This window comes from Pleurodeles waltl, chromosome 6 (genome assembly GCF_031143425.1).
Source record: "Pleurodeles waltl isolate 20211129_DDA chromosome 6, aPleWal1.hap1.20221129, whole genome shotgun sequence".
In the NCBI taxonomy this organism is placed as follows: domain Eukaryota; kingdom Metazoa; phylum Chordata; class Amphibia; order Caudata; family Salamandridae; genus Pleurodeles; species Pleurodeles waltl.
In genome coordinates, this window is record NC_090445.1 from 1,552,704,680 (window position 1) to 1,552,721,956 (window position 17,277).

The following is a 17,277-nucleotide window of genomic DNA, read 5'->3' on the forward strand; positions in this document are numbered from 1 at the left end:
CCGAGTCTGTGCCCCTCCTCCTTTCTGTTGTCTTCTGGTAGGATCAAATCCATCCCCAGTAACCACAAGGGGAATGCGGCCGCCAAACAATCAAGACCTGAGCAGCGGGAGTCCTCTGGCACTTTTAAACGTGCGCATCCTCCTTACTGTTGTCTGCTGAGGGATGAAGCCTCACCCCAGCTATGGCAAGGGCAATACGGCAATCAAACAAAAAATACCTATGCTGTGGTGGTCCTCTAGTGCCTTTAAGTGCATGTTCTGAGTCTTTATCCCTTCTCTTTACTGTTGTCTGCTAGGGGATAAAGTACCATCCCAGCTACGGCAAAGGCAATGTGGCTGCCAAACAAACAAGAAATGGGGGGTATAAGCCTTGAATGGGAAAATATAGAAAAAGACAAATTCACACAGGAGCTCACTAGGGAGAATCAGTATGTTTTCTCAACTATAACTTCTTGTGTTGAACCTCCTGTGAGAACTGTAGAGGCCTTCTGTGATCTATGTGTTTCTATTTCATCAAAGCTGCAAATTAAGAAACCCCTTAGCAGTAAACCCCCTAAAGGCTGGTTTAACCAAGCGTGCATGGTAGCTCTCAAGTGACTTAAAAGGGCCTTAATGGAAAACCTCACTGCAAGGAAGAAAATAAACTCTGTAGGAGCGAATACAAGAAGGCCATTGAGTGAAGGAAACAGGAGCTTAAGAAGGAAGCTTGGGAGGAACTGGAGAGGGCAAGTAACTTAAAAGATAAGTCCCCCCTTCTGGAAAATCATGAACAAAATATTTTTCTCGGGATATAGTAAACCTATTATTGGCACAAGCAACACGGTAAACTCCTGGGTAGAACATTTGTCAGCTATTTTTAGCTGTGAAAATTGGATCTGTTCATTAGATGTTTTGGAAGGTATGTAGCCAACCCAGGAAGATGTTTTTTTCACTAAGTCAGTCAATCCAGGTTAAAGATACAACAATTAGCCAGAGCTGCCCTGGCGGACGGGGTTCCCATGGATGTGTTTTAATCAAATGCTACTTTGTGGGCACCCACCCTAGCAAATGTGCTAAGATACGCTGTATCTAGTCATCTAATGCTATCCTGGAAGGAGGTAGTGGTGGTTTCAATTTTTAAGAAAGGGAAGGAAGATTTACCCAGTTGTTACAACCCAGTCTCATTACTAGATAGTTCATGTAAGATCCTGGGTAGAATTATTACCTCCAAATTGGAGGCCTGGTTAGAGGAGAAGCAGATACTCTCTGGGCCCAATATAGGTTCTGTAAAGGTTTGGGCACTATTGATCAGTGCCTAAACTTCCAGCTTATCCTGGGTAAATATGTCAGAACTAAGGGGGGATCCATTCATCTTGCATTTATGAAGCTCTCTTGCGTATTTGACATGATAAAACGTCCTATATTGTGGTCCATTATGGAAAAACAAGGGTTTGACAAATCACTGATTAACCTGTTGTACAGGATGTATTCAGACACAGTGGTGAAAACACGTTATGGGATGAATTAGGAGCTTTAACCAGACATTAGTACCAGGATGTGTGAGCTTCAAGGCTGTGTGATGGCCCACCTGCTATTTTTAATTTATATCAAAGATCTACAGGAATCCTTATGTCGTGTAGGGAAAGACATGCCCCAGAAAAAGGATACCTCAATTCCAGTTCTGCTTTATTCAGATGACACTGCAAAGGATTCCTCACCTGGGATCCAAGTGTATAACCTTTACATTCTATTCTTTTCCAGTGAACTCAAAGTCTTAATTCTGCTTCCATATGTTATCTTGAATAGTCCTTGACACAGTAGGGGTATTAATGGGGTTACCTATGTTTGTTTAAGGAAATATTTTATGCACATTGTGGGAGTCAATGGATGAGTGTTACAATATAAATGTTAAGCAATACTTATGAGTATTGTTGGTAGTTATTCAAATGTTGATAGGGTATATGAGCGTTGAGCGGTGTCACTTAAATATAAGGTGAAGGGGTTCACTACATGAGTGTGGAGTGGGTCTCTATCAGGCTGGCAGGCATCCTTAGGAGTGCTGAGGGGGCAACATTATTACAGCTGGAAGCCTCTGCATAAAGTTTGAGGCTCTATGTAGATGAGACTCTTATTGTCTTTCTATTCATGTTCACGGACTCACCTGTGCACTGATAGTAATTTTCCACTGTCCAGTGGATAGCATTGCCCATCTCTTCAAATTCTAGTATGAGGTCAATGTGGTAGAAAGCTTGCCACTGATGTAGGGAGCCCATCTCTTGACACGGCTGTGAACAAGAGCAAACCAACTGTTAGTGCATTGCTTGTGAATACTAGAACCTGACTTCCCAACTTCAAATATTTTAACATTTAATTTGAGGAGGAGCTGGACCCTTGGGGATATAGCATCGAGAAAAAGACCTGCCTGTCCACAAATGGCAATTGCTAGCTTTATTCCCTTTTCTGCAACCCTTTACTAGCAAGGTCTCCACTGATCACATCTGATTTAACTTCACATAGCTTTTCAGGAAGTAGTCATTATGGCAAATACACAGATTTGGAACCAGCTTGCATGAGGCCTTGGTACTTCAGAGGTTGGAGAAAGAAAATCCTCTAACTTGCACCATTCGGCCTTGGGGACATCACAAACTGTTCAGGAATTGAGTACCTCATACCATTGTAGTATGTCAACCATCGTTCAGTGTTTTCCCTTTGAGCTTGGCCATATTGAGTGTTATTTTATGATTTCATTGTGAAAAGGTGCACCCATTATTTTATTTAGTTATTTAAATGTGCACTTAATATACTTCAGAAAATGATATATTAATTCTCTATTTTCCCCAAGCATGATGAGTAAAATGATGTAGAGATATTTTCCTTAAAGAGCTAACAGGTGGTGTGGAGTCCAGGTCCCATATTTGTGCATGTGTGTGGAAGTGTGATGGTCATGTAACCCCTTCTGGAGGTGAAACATTTAGTATTCCCTGAAGATTAACATTACCTCCTTGAGTAAGAGAACCAGTATACATTGTGAGCTAGGGCTGAGATTTGTGTAATTGAAAGGGTCTGTAGGTGAATGACTGGTTGTGAGCCTGCAGGGTATGTTATGTGCAAGAATGTTCCAGCAATATTGGAAGGGATCTTGACTAATTACAAAGTAGAGTCCACCTCATATGATAGGTGTTTGGACTGCTGACCTGAATGGGAGAGGATCTGGCTTCGTATGAGTCCTCCTGAGGGGCTTTAGCCTTGAGACCACCAGGAGATACAACAGTGCCCTTGCAGGCCCACTGGATGGATCAAAAAGCAGTAGGCTGCTTTAAACAACCAATGGACATGGTCACCTGGCCTCCCAGAATCCTAACCATCTCTGCTGCCGAAAAAGGGTCAGGGATGAGGAGGAGCGATTTAGAAGCTCCTTTGGACTCCTGCAAGGCTGTAATTGGGTTGCACATGGCGGATTCCCATCTACCAACCCAAGTCTGTCGACAAGCATAGGTGGGCCCTCCCACATTTAGGTGAAGCAGAGTGAATTTGCCTCATACCTCACAACATGCAGCCACTGTTTTCACAAAGGGAGCACAGGCATTCTTGGTAATTGTGTTAGTTCATACAACCCTGTCCTTAATTCACTGACATATTATCTGCACTCTATGGTATGTGAGAACCACTCTGGGTCCTGCAGGTGAAGGTGAGAGACGTTGTTACTGTACGTGTGGGTGTGTAAAAGTACCAAGTCCCAATGCAATAAAATGGTTCAATCCAGAACCTCATCCTACTGAGACAGATAGCTAAAAGCACCAATTTCGAGTGGCATGACTCTCCGCATGACTGCAACACATTTTATGAGACCCAGGTGACTATGGGCATTGCTGTTCTCTCTCTCGCCCTCTCTCTCTTGTGTGCGGTATCTCACAGGAACTTTATATCTCGGTTTCATACACACTCTTTCCAATACAGTTTCTCTGCACACAAGGACTGTGTGCCCTGAGAACCTGCCCATTCCTGGTTTGGTGTACAGGACAATGCCAATAGCATTCCACACATGCATTCCACGAAAAGAACGGGTACTAAATGTGAGGGTAAAAAGAGCTACGGGGATATGGGTATTTACTGAAGTGTATAGGCTCTTCCTGTGTATAATAAACAGAGTATAGGCACCCTACGTGATTGATTTCAGTAAGTTAAATTGTTTTACACAACTGGGTTCCTGTAATAATATTGCTAGCATTATAAGGCTAGGGCATAAGATGTCTAAACCTGGAAAAAAGGTGAATCATGGCAATACCCCTGTGCTATACAAGATAATATTGTAATAAAAAAGAAATAACCTAATCCTTAGTGTAAACCGCAGTACGAGCGGCGGGAAGTTTTCAATTGCAGAAAGGATACCATGAACTTTAGAATTTTTTGCACAGCACCGATTCTGTGTAGGGAACGGATAGAGACCATGAAGGAAGGAGTAGGCACCTGTACTGAGAATCAATATATTCATTTGAATTTTGGCCAATGGATTGCACTTACTTGTATCTCAAGTACATGAGCGGCTGCGATATTTATCACCACAAAGTGCCTGTTCTCTGTGACGGTGAAAGCGTTGGACTGGTTGACATGAAGGCTCTTAAGAGTCAGGGCTTCTGAGCTGTAGAGGCCCCTCTTCACCAACCCCATTCGCTGTTTTGGAACATGCACAACCACGTCATCACCTTGATGAGAAGATACTGCAAGTGTGTAAGGATTGTAAATTATTAGTGCATAGCTTAAATCGGAAAGAAGACAATAGCGTATGACCTCAGCCACACACTTGCCATCATCAGAAGATATAGGGAACTACACTCTCAACACAATCTTTACTCTGTTACTCATGGAAATGTATCGTGATTACTTAAGAGGTCAAGAGACTTACCAGGTGGGCAGCTGGCCTCCAGTGAATAGGCATACTGCCCATTGGCCAACCAGAGTGGCAGGACGTCAATATGTTGGTTCATGACCTGTATGAGAACAACATTCATTAACACCACAGCAGAATCCATAAAAAATAATGATTCTACAATATAATTCTCCAAACACCAACGGTTCTAAAACAGAATCCACCACCATCCGATGATTGCACATTAGCATTTATGACACTCAGTTAATCTACAGTAGAGTTTCTCAACATCTAATTATTCTGCAATAGAATCTTGCCACACCACTAACTGTGCACTGCATTCTCTGAACACCCAATCACTTCACTAACGAATCTCTCAACATCCAATGATTTTGCACTTTATTCTCCCACCAGTTTATGACTGCAATGTTCCAGCATTTTACTGCTGAAAGTAACAGTGGCACTGAGAGATGATGGAGGAGCTACAACGATCACCACCCCTTCATTCAATTACTTCCCTTTCTGTGTTGCTGCTCCTCAGGTTCCAGTGTAAGTAAAGCCACACACTTGAAGAGAGATCCATTTGGTAAAGATACATCAACCCGCTGAGTGGAATTCAATGGCCCTGTCTTCCAAAGGATATTAAAAAATTGTAGAGCTACTCAAAAGCAAAGGCAGAAATGTAACATGCCAGCAGTAGGGTCCTAAGAGATGTTCCTACTGGCATAACAAATTGAAAATTACCAGCATGTAGGAGAAGTTATTTAACAGCTATTGATAGTGCTAGTGAGGTGCATTTATCTCTATTTGCCACCTGCTCCACATATGCCTCTTTCCCCAGCTGCAGATTAATTCCAGAATAGTCCCCACAGCAGGTGTTATACACCTTTACCCACTTCCCAGAACCTCAACTCTCCCAATTCCAAAACTAATTTTATTTGTTTTTTCTTTCGCCAGAAAGGCACTAGCAAGTGAGGCAATCGGGCAATTTTACATGAGGCCAGTGATACTGAATGGCTGTATGGTAGGGCTAATAGGGAAAACAGGTCAAGCTATGCCAACTGTGATGTAACCCTCTTTGCATGTTTTCAATGCAAATTTAAAAAAGAGAACGTCAAACTAATTCCACCTAAATGCTATTAGTGTTTACAGCGCATTCCGGGCCTGATTACAACATTGGCTAAAGGGATTACTCTGTCCCAAATGTGACGGATATCCCGCCTGCTGTATTACAAGGTCCATTATGTCCTATGGAACTTGTAACACGATGAACAGGTTATCTGCCACATTTGGGATGAAGTACTTTCCTCCGCCAAGGTCGTAATCAGGCCCTCACTCTGCTATTCACTCTATTTCTTGAAAGTTTTGTTAGTTTAGTTTATGGAACTTAGTTTATGGAATTTATAAAGTGCATGGCTACCCGCAGGCCTCCCAGCGCTGAAGGAGAATCATTAGGCAAAGGAACGGGCCTATACGGGGAACAAGAACGTTTTCAGTTTCCTACAGAAGGAAAGTTCGGACATGTCATGGTGAAGCTGTAGGGGGAGGGAGTTCCAGATTTTGGATGCTCTACAGGCAAAGGATTTGCCCCCCTCCATCTGGGTTTCATGTTGTGAAAAAAGTTGATTAGAAAAGCCAAAGAGGATCTGAGTGTTCTCCGAGGGGTATAGGAAATAATCATTAGTCTAAGAAAGACTGGACCCTTATTGATGAGTGTCTTCTGTGACAGCCAAAAGGGCGGATTCCGTGCTGTGTAAAGGTCTGGAGCCCATATGGGTGTGATGCAAAATATTGTGGTCCTCAAGACATCCTGAGACTTGTTTATTAACATGTTTTTCAATAATTTCGGATTCTACTGGAAGGAGAGCAATTGGTCTATAATTGTTCAATACCCTAAGATCAAGCCTAGGCTTTTTTAGTAGAGGTTTAATAACATCATGTTTCAATTTTTGAGGAAGCTGACCAGAAATAAGAGAGTTATTGAGAATCTTGGTTAGGGCAGGCACTGTGACGTCCGAGCCTAGGACTAATATAGACGGTGGGGCTGGATCAAGAGGGGAGCCTGATTTTATGATGCCTAGGAGATTGACTACTAGGTCCTCTGTCAGGGGCTGAAAGACTGAAAAGCTGACTCTCAGAGGGTCTTGAAGTCTCGTTTTAGCTTCTTGGGTAAGATTGTGGGAGAAGGTTTGTCGAAAATCGAGAATTTTCTCTTGAAAAAACCTGCCAGATTATTACTGTGCTCCAGAGAAGCTTGAATAGGAATGGAAGGAGAAGGGTCTTGGGTTAATTCTTTGAAAATTGAAAAAATTTATTTCGGAGAATTAGAAGATTGTTCTATTCTAGAGGCGTGGAACGTTCCTTGTGTGGCTTTGATTTCCGTGTGGTAGGATTTAATGGCTATCCTGTATTCATGTGTGGAATCATCATCATAGGTTTTCCTCCATTTCCTTTCTAGCTGCTTACATTCCTTTTTTAACTTTTTTAAGTGCCATATCTTAGGAGAAAACCAGGAGGGCTTCTTGGTACGAACAATGTTATGGACAGTTGTGGCCGGAAGTATGATATCAACGGACTTAGAGATCCATTTACTGAAAATCATTACTGTCCAAGACTCATTGGTAGAAAAGGATGGACAATAGGACTCTATCGTATCTGTTCAGTCTTTACGACTTAACTTGGACCAAGAACGCCAAGTTGTAGTATTAGATAGGGGCTGTATAGACCCAAGAATGAAAAATGTCCTAGCTATCGTAACGGAAAGTTTCAATTCTATTAAGGACTCGGAGGCGAGGATTATGCCTTGCTTTCTCCACCTTATTAAATGACCAGCCAAGTAATTAACACAAACTCCAAGTCCCATGAACCATTGGGAAAAACGAGTACAGTGATAACCAATAAACAGTAAGAATTTTTGTCCAATTAAAAGAAAAAGGCAGTCCATAACGTAGTCCCTTGTTTGTGTTGAGTCCTCCTCTTTCGAAGCGCGAGCCAGTCAAGAACGATTATGAAGCCTCTTGTTTTGTGGAATCAGATCCTATGAAAAATAAAACAGATTAAGGAAAAGAAACTCTCATTCAGAAAATAAATCAGATTGTTGCTTAAGTTGAATCAATACATTTTTATTATATTATTTATTCATTCTTTTTAAAATGCAGTCTAAGAATGAGAAAAAAAGTATGAAATATATAAGATAGAATTTACTTACTAAATACAGGGTGGGTTCACCTAAACTTTGTAGTATTATAAAGGTGATCAGGGTGGGATAATCCTCGCCTCCGAGTCCTTAATAGAATTGAAACTTTCCGTTACGATAGCTAGGAAATTTTTCATTCTATGTCAGGACCGGAGGCGAGGATTATGCTGGTTTAAAGCTTGTTGACAACCCATTGTGCTATGCTCAGAACTGGTTTGAAGTAAAACCTTTTGAAGGTAGAATCCGACGACCAGTCTGCTGCATTAATGATATCTTCTAGACGAGCACCTAAATGGAAGGCTTTAGAGGCCATAGCCCCACGAGCAGAATGTGCACCAAAAAGGGAAAGATCAATGCCCGCTTCATACATGACCCAACGAACCCAGCGAGCAATAGTAGGACAAGAAACAGCTCTATGAGGTTTACGTAAAGAGATAAGGAGCTGATCTTCCCCCGGAGGACGGAGTTCGGAAGACATGTCCTCGTATGCTTTAAGGCATTGAACCACACATAATTTTGGAGTATCAGGAAAAACCGGATAAGATATAACCCTGGTATTAGTTTTTGTACGTCTACTCACTGTAAACGAGACTCCTGAAGGAGAAAAAGATCTATGGGAAATGTCGAGAGCTCGAACATCAGAGACCCTTCTACAAGAAACGAGACAAAGTAACATGGCTAGTTTAGCCGACAGTTCTTTCCTGGAAAGGTAGTGATTATGTTGCCAAGATAAGAAAAGATTCAGAACTTGATTAACGTCCCAAAGGAAAGAATACCGAGGTTCAGGAGGCAAAGAAAGTCTTATACCCCGAAGAAGGCGACACACCAGTTTGTGTTCGCCGACAGGGAAACCATCTAGTACTATGTGTACGGCTGAAATCGCGGATCGATAGGTATTAATAGAACGATAAGCTAAACCTTTGGAAGCGAGTTCAGCAAGGAAGTTCAGGATATGAACTATGTCTGTCTCCACAGGATTAAAACCCCTTCGCAAACACCAACGGGACCATCTTCCCCACGCAGATCTGTAGCGTTTACAAGTGCTGGGGGCCCATGCCTTGGATAACAATTCCTCAGCCTGTTGCGAAAGTCCTGACACCGACCAGCGACCCCGGAAATCCGCCACGCCATTAAGGCTAGAGAACCCTCGAGGACCATCTGATGAGGGGTACAATTCGGACTGAGAAGAAGCGAGGGAAACAGGGGGAGTCGGATTGGAAAATCCCAAGAAAGTTCCAGAAGAACCGGAAACCACACTTGAGATCTCCAGATTGGAGTTATGATCACAATGGATGCCGATTGACGACGCACCTGTGCGGATGTTCGAGTAATCATCGCAAAAGGAGGGAAAGCATAGGGTTTCTCCTGACTCCAATCCTGAAGAAATGCGTCCGTAGCTGTTGCCAGAGGATCCGGCCTCCAGCTGAAGAATCTGGGAATCTGGTGATCCAATCTGGAGGCAAAGAGGTCGACTGAGAACGGTCCCCAAAGTTGGGACAGAGAGGAAAAAACTTCTGGATGAAGCTTCCACAGGCTGGAGTCCTTGAAATGTCGTGAATGAAAATCCGCAATCTGATTCTGGTTTCCTGGAAGATACTGTGCTGTCACAGAAACCTGATGGTCTAGGCAGTATTGCCAAAAACTGGAGGCCAGATTGGAAAGAGTTTCGGAACGAGAGCCACCTAGATGGTTGACATAACGGACCGCCGAAATATTGTCCATTTTCAAGAGGACGTTGGATTTGATAGAATCCTTGGTCCAGCATTTGACTGCAAATGAGCCGGCTAGTAACTCGAGACAGTTTATATGTAAGTTCTGTTCCTGCAGAGACCACGTCCCCCCGGTAGAGAAATTGCCACATCGAGCACCCCAGCCTACTCTGCTGGCGTCGGACTCTATTACCAAATCTGGAGCCGAGCCGAAAATAGCTCTGCCGTTCCAGGCTTCCATATGTGAAAGCCACCAACGAATTTCTTCTATCGCTTCTTGTGAAAGAATCACTTTTTGAGAATACGATAGACGTGGGTTGCTTTGAGGCGCTGAAGAGCTCGGTAATGCAGAGGGCCCGGGAAAATTGCCTGTATAGAGGAAGAGAGAAGTCCTATGAGGCGGGCAATTTGACGTAGCGAGACCTTGTGTTTGACCAAAGTACGACGAAGTTCGTGACGAATTTTCGTCATCTTGCGGGAGGGAAGGCTTAGAGTCGCGGACACCGAATCGATAGTGAAACCTAGAAAAACCAGCTTTTGAGAAGGAATTAAAAGTGACTTGGCCTCGTTTATGATAAACCCTAAGTTTTGGAGCAAATTGACGGTTGTCTGCAGGTGTGATGAAAGTTGTTTGGGACATTGGGCTAGAAGTAAAATGTCGTTGAGGTAAACAATTAATCGAATTCCCTGAGCCCTGAGGTGTTCCACCACCGGTTTGAGAACCTTGGTGAAGCACCACGGGGCTGAGGAAAGACCGAATGGAAGGGTAGTGAATTCGAAAGTTTGATCGCCCCAGAAAAACTGAAGAAAACGTCTGTGGGGTGGATAGACAGGGATAGTAAGGTAGGCGTCTTTTAAGTCGAGGCGAGCCATCCAATCTAAGGGGCGCAAAATATCTCGAAGAAGGTGGATTCCTTCCATTTTGAAGTGGCGATACACAAGCCACTCGTTGAACTCTTTTAGATTGATGACTGGCCGACAACCGCCATCCGTTTTGTCCACTAAAAAGATGTTGCTTATGAAACCCCTCGGATGTGGGGTTGTTGGACAAATGGCTTGTTTTTGTAATAAATCTGTAATTTCGGAATCTACTAAAAGGGAATCTTGTGAAGAAAACACTAGGGGTTTTGGAAGCGAAATTTGTGTGGGAGTTCCCACAAACTCTATATGGAAACCTTGAACTGTTTGTAAGACCCATGCATCTTGTGTAATTTGATTCCATTTGTGGATGAAACTCGCCAAATGACCCCCTACTTTTAGAAGGGAAGAAGGGAGAACACTTACCGTAAGAGGCTGATGTTGACGATCCACTGCCACCACGATGTCTGAAACGCCTGGCCCTTGTCGGGTAGAAGTTGGCAAAACGGTTGTTATCCTGGAACTGAGTTTGCTTGGAGCCTTGCCCCCTGAAGGAGTTGGTTGAATATGGGCGGCCGGACGAGCGGCCCCTTCCTCGACCGGCCCCATGGAAAATCCGAGTGGGAAAAACTTTCTTCATTGAAAAATGCGCCTTGTCCAGGGACGTGAAAGTATTAACAAATTTCCCTAACTCTTTTATGAAAGGTTCGCCAAACAAACCTCCTTGCGTTATCGGACCTGCTTCAGAATCAGCTAGGTCCCCCAGTTTGGGATCCACTTTAATTAATAAAGAACGTCTGCGTTCAGTGGAAAGGGCGCAGTTAGCATTTCCCCAAAAAATTATAGCGCGTTGTGCCCAACCTGAGAGAACCTCAGGAGAAATTATAGCGTCAGAAGATTTAGCATCTTCTGCCATGTCCAAATTTTTTGTCAATGGTACCAAGACATCAAGTAGCTTATCTTGACATGCTCTCCAGGACCTATCAATCCCTTTCTTAGGATCTTTTATAAACTTCTGCAGGAAGGTAGACATCTTGGGGTCTAAATCCGGGGTAATGGCCACTTTGTCTGCCAAAGATGGTCGTGGACACTCAGCTCGAAGGCAGTTACGAGAATCTTTCTCCAGCGGTTTCCTTATACGTGACGCAACATAAAGTGCCACCTTGTCAGATGGCGCCCATTCAGACGATCTCGGATGGATAATATCGTCAGGATCCAACATGTCTGAGATTTGAGCAGATTGTGAACCAGAAGGAAGCCCAGATTTGGATGGACTGGCATCCGCGTCCTGCTCCCCTGACGAATCACTGTGAAGGAGAGCTGGTGACAAAGGCCTTGAAGGAAAAGAAGAATCCGAAGGAGAGTTCAGAGAATTCCTGACTTTATCAAAAAGGTTCGCATCAAAGCCCGATTCACAAGGACGTTTATTTGGAGGGGCGTCTGAAAAACATCATTGGATGCAGGTGGAGCAGAAGGAATAACAGGAGGGGATGAAAGTTTTGCGCATTCGCGCGCTATCTGTTGTGACAGTCTGTCCTCAAGAGGACCAATTGCTTCCGAGACGGCTCTATAAATGGACGCGTCCACCGCATCAAAAAATTCCTCCTCCTCATTAGGATCCATATCCATTCTTTTTATATATTTTTTTTAGTATATATATATATATACTTATATTTGTATATAACTGGGCGTCAGTTCGACAGAAAAAAGAGTGTCTAAGCACTCAAGAGTAAGAGGCTAAAGCCAGGGACAATACACCCCAGTGCACTGAAATAATCGAAAAGGGGTTGTTTGCCTGGGAGAATGTCCCAAAAAAAGGCAGTGTAATAATAATAAAGTAATAAACCCCAAAGGGTTAAGAATGAAGGACAAAATATATACAAATAATGCCAATACCGACCCCTGTAGGGGCGTCAAAGCCTTTTTTCTTCTCTTTCCTTTGAAATTAGTTACGGACCCAGCAGGGCGTCGCTCTCCAGGCAAAGAAATCTGTGTAAACAAACGAGCGCGCGTCGAGAAGAAACACTCTCGCTGCGCTCTGAGGAGAAAATACGTGCGCTGCACTCAGCGCGTCTCCTCGTCCGTTGTTACGGTTGCCTTGGTTACCTTCCCGACAAGCGCCCTCTGACGGTTGTCGGGAAGGAAAAGTGCACCACAATGATAAAAACGGTCGCGAAGGAGCGAAAAACGCTCCCGCGAACCCGATAACCTGAAAGGAGTAAACAATAATTAAAAAGGTACAATAAAATGAGCCTAAACCAATAAATTACTGTTAGAAAGTACAGAGCTGGAAAAAATCGACTTATCTCGGCTGCGAGCAGCGAAGAAAGAGGAGGACTCAACACAAACAAGGGACTACATTATGGACTGCCTTTTTCTTTTAATTGGACAAAAATTCTTACTGTTTATTGGTTATCACTGTGCTCGTTTTTCCCAATGGTTCATGGGACTTGGAGTTTGTGTTAATTACTTGGCTGCTCATTTAATAAAGTGGAGAAAGCAAGGCATAATCCTCGCCTCCGGTCCTGACATAGAATAGGGGGAAGTGAAAGCGAAATTAAAAAATGATCAGTCCATACCAGGGGAAGCGGGGACAGAGCTGATAAACAACAGATTACTAAACATCAAATCAATGGTGTGTCCTTTAATATGCGTGGGGCTGAGAATCAGCTGGTGCAGGTCTAAGGCTGCTAAGTCCATAAGCAGAGTGTTTGCCGAATTATTGTGTTCATCATCTACATGGAAATTAAAGTCACCCAGAAAGGTGAAGTTAGAGTTCCTGCAGGCAAAATCTGCTATTATTTCTGGTAGAGCCAGAAGAAATTTCCTTTCAGGACCAAGGGAACGATAAATCAATATTCCGGAGAAGGTAAAAGTAGCATTAATTGCTAAAGAGAAAAATAGATGGAATAGACAGATTTTGAGTGATACAATCAATAGAATTTTGATAAATAATTTGCTATTCCTCCTCCCTTTGAGTGAGGCCTGTCTAGTCGATGTATAAGATAGTCCTGAGGGAGGGCCAGGTTTATAGTGGAAAAAGAGTCCTCGGATAGCCAGGTTTCTGTTAAAAATAAAGCTTCAGGGGTCAAGGTCAGTTAATAATGAGTAGATATGGAGTTTGTGTGCCGGCAGGGAACAACAGTTTATTAACAGAAGTTTTCCACCTCTACCCAAACTATTCGTTAGCCCGGGTGAAGAATGAAGCTGAGGCGTCCAGTGTAACACATTACACGAGATAGAACGAGTGTCCAGTTTCAATGTTTGCAGGGGTGAAGAGTATCATTCCTGAAGGCTAGCTGTTGAGAGGCTGAATAAATGAGCCTTTCCGGAGTACTCTGTTGAGCATTCCTGGTCTCTGGTTTCGGCAGGGCGCGGACGGGCACAGACGGGCTTGCCTTAGGCGTGCCTTGGGTGCTCAAGCGGCACACCCGTTGTGCGCGTCCGCTGCGCACCCACTTCATCAAGCCCTTTATACTGGGCCAGAGCTGCAACCTGAAAAGACTAGACCGCCTCCCAAAATTGCAGCACTAGTTGTAACAGGAAGGAGATTAAAAATGGTAATCTAATGTGGGAAGGAAACCTCGAAATGCCACTGAACACGGGCATATGTTATAAGAATAAAACGTCTAAAAGCAGTTTCAGCAGTTTCAATAATATATCAGTTTCAGTAAAAATTCTATATCAGTCAATGAGCCAACACCGTAAATTGCGCTAATCTAGCCAAGTAATGTCGAGAACCCCTACTCTAATGTTCCGCTGCATGCCCGCTTCCTCAAGCCCTTTATAGTGGGCCAGAGCTGCAACCTGAAAAGACTAGACCGCCTCCCAAAATTGCAGCACTTGTTGGAACAGGAAGGAGAGTAAAAATGGTCATCTAATGTGGGAAGGAAACCTCGAAATGCCACTGAGCACCGGCATATGTTATAAGAATAAGAGGTCTAAAAGCAGTTTCAGCAGTTTCAATAAAATATCAGTTTCAGTAAAAATTCTATATCAGTCAATGAGACAACACCGTAAATTGCGCTAATCTAGCCAAGTAATGTTGAGAACCTCTACTCTAATGTTCCGCTGCATGCCCGCTTCCTCAAGCCCTTTATAGTGGGCCGGAGCTGCAACCTGAAAAGAGTAGATCGCCTCCCAAAATGGCGGCACTAGTTGGAACAGGAAGGAGAGTAAAAATGGCCATCTGATGTGGGAAGGAAACCTCCAAATGCCACTGAACACGGGCATATGTTGTAAGAATAAAAGGTCTAAAAGCAGTTTCAGCAGTTTCAATAAAATATCAGTTTCAGTAAAAATTCTATATTAGTCAATGAGCCAACACCGTAAATTGAGCTAATCTAGCCAGGTAATGTCAGGAACCTTTTCTTTAATGCTCCCAGGAAACAGTCAGGGGCCAGGAAACAGTCAGTCCTATGTCAAGGCCGATGCCTCTGAATAACTGATATGATACCATCAACTGGTTCCATGTCATGAGGCTGGAATTCAGCCAATATTTCTTCTTCAGCCAACAGTATTAAGCCTGTTCGAAAGTGTATGCCCATACTTATAATAAGAAAAGTAAAACTCAAAGTCCCAGAGTTAGTGCCGTTCACTGAAAAGTAATAACTGGCTGTCCTCACCTAGAGGGGCACAGCCATCACGTCCCAGGTGACTGCTGTGTTGTGGGGCAAAGACAGATACAGTCTCACTTTCACCTTGGGCCAGTACCTCTTAAAACATTAGTTGAAATGGGATGGAGTCACTTACATGTCATTCTCTAATGCCATGTGATTGACTCTGTTAGAACCTAGCTGGCCTTCTTAAGCCAGTACCTTTAGGTACGTTTCCGGGTGTTCACATGGGGTAATTTGCCCTGTGTACAACATTTCCTTCACTTTCGGCTGCACCTGGTGTCTCCCACAGATCTCACAATGATTATTTACGTATATTCTCTCTGTCGTGTTGTGGGCCATGTCATTGATCCCGTGGACATTTTTTCAGTAGGATTGTATTATTAATTGTAGAACTCTACTAACTCATAAGACGTCAAAGAATAGAGAGCATGTTTGCCTTATTGAACGCTGAGCCATCGGGCTATCTTTTTTAATGCACAGTTCTTTTTTCAGTGCCCCTTTTAGTGATTAACTAGTTTCATGTCACAAAATTGACTCAGCTAGGGCCAGATGTAGAAAGGCTTTTGCGCCTCGCAAACAGCGAAAATCGCTGTTTGTGAGGCGCAAAAGCCATATCACGATGCCCATTCCCATTTTGCGAGACGGTAACCTGGTTACCGACTCACAAAATGGGACTGCGAGTCGCAAATAGGAAGGGGTGTTGCTTTGTGACCGCGAACGCCGTGGCAAAGCAATTCGCAGTTACCACCAGAGTCAACCTCTGGTGGTAACCCATTCGCAAAAGGGAAGGGGTCCCCACGGGAACCCTTCCCCTTTGTGAATGCCCTTGGAAACATTTTGAAACGTTTCATTTTTCATTTTGTAATGAATCTCGTTTTCCTTTAAGGAAAACGCGCTGCATTACAAAAAAAAAAAACTGCTTTAATTAAAAGCAGTCACAGACATGGTGGTCTGCTGTCTCCAGCAGGCCACCATCCCTGTGAGTGCTGCGACTTGCAAGGGGGTCGCATATTGCGACCCACCTCATTAATATTAATGAGGTGGTCCTTTGCAACCCCCTTGCGACTCGCAGATGTCAGGGACACCATCCTGCATCCGGCATTGCGACTCACAAATTGCAAGTCGCTCAGACTTGCAATTTGTGAGTCGCAATGCCGGAACTTCGCACATCTGGACCCTAGTTCGGTGTTTCAGGCAACAAAAACATGATTGGGATTTTCCCCCAAATAAGCTTAATGCTGAAGGGTTTGCTGGAATGGCAGTCAAATGACCTAGGGTCGGTTGACAGCCATGAATGTTTAATGGGGTACTCCAGAGAAGGAATGGCTGGTTTATTTGCTAATACGTCCACTGTCTCACTCATCAACTCACTCACTTTTCTGTTCACTCTCATCCCGCTTGCTGTCAGCATTATGATATTTGCCCAGCGAGTGGCAAAGCCTCGTGTCTCCCAGTATATAAGTTATGGACTGGGCTGTATGCAAGCCTTCAGGCACAATCTGGAATTGGATACCTTCTACAATGCAGTCCTGATGTGGCCAGCCAAATATATTGTTATCATTGTAGTTAAGGGTGCACCATTTTGAACATGGTACAACCCTTGGCGCCAGTTTGTAGTCTTCACCCACACTATCAAAAGCCTTATGCCGAGAATGAATCTTAATTGTCCACAGCTTCTCTAGCTATATCCTGAAGGTGAGCATTAGGAATGTTTGTAAATGTTACAATAGCATCCCTCACCCTAGCTGAGAAGCCATATTACTCATAGATAGCAAGAACATCGGAATACTTATATGAAATTTTGATAAACAAGGGAGCTCAATGCATGTATGTTAGCATTGGTGAAGGATGGCCCATAGGTGTTTGGGAAATGTACTGCAGGGTCCCTCCCCTGGAAATACAGAAGTACTGAGACATGGATCTCCATTTAGGCCTCTACCAATGGCAATGCCACAGCAAGGTAAGTGTAAAATTAAGTCAATGCTGTTCTATTCTCATAAAAGTAGTTACTATCCTGATCCTCTAGTCCTATTGCCTACAGTCGTCCAT

General features: G+C 43.6%; 1 long non-coding RNA gene across 1 annotated transcript in view; it reads right to left on the minus strand.

The window, feature by feature from the left end:
* Positions 1-4,619: 4,619 nt before the first annotated feature.
* The window catches only part of LOC138302164 (uncharacterized), a 29,895-nt gene continuing 17,237 nt past the window's right edge, over positions 4,620-17,277 (minus strand). The window contains exons 2-3 of the long non-coding RNA XR_011205319.1: positions 4,883-4,967; positions 4,620-4,697 (exon numbers count right to left, since the gene is read on the minus strand). This is a non-coding gene — a long non-coding RNA (uncharacterized lncRNA). The remainder of the gene's footprint in view (positions 4,698-4,882; positions 4,968-17,277) is intronic.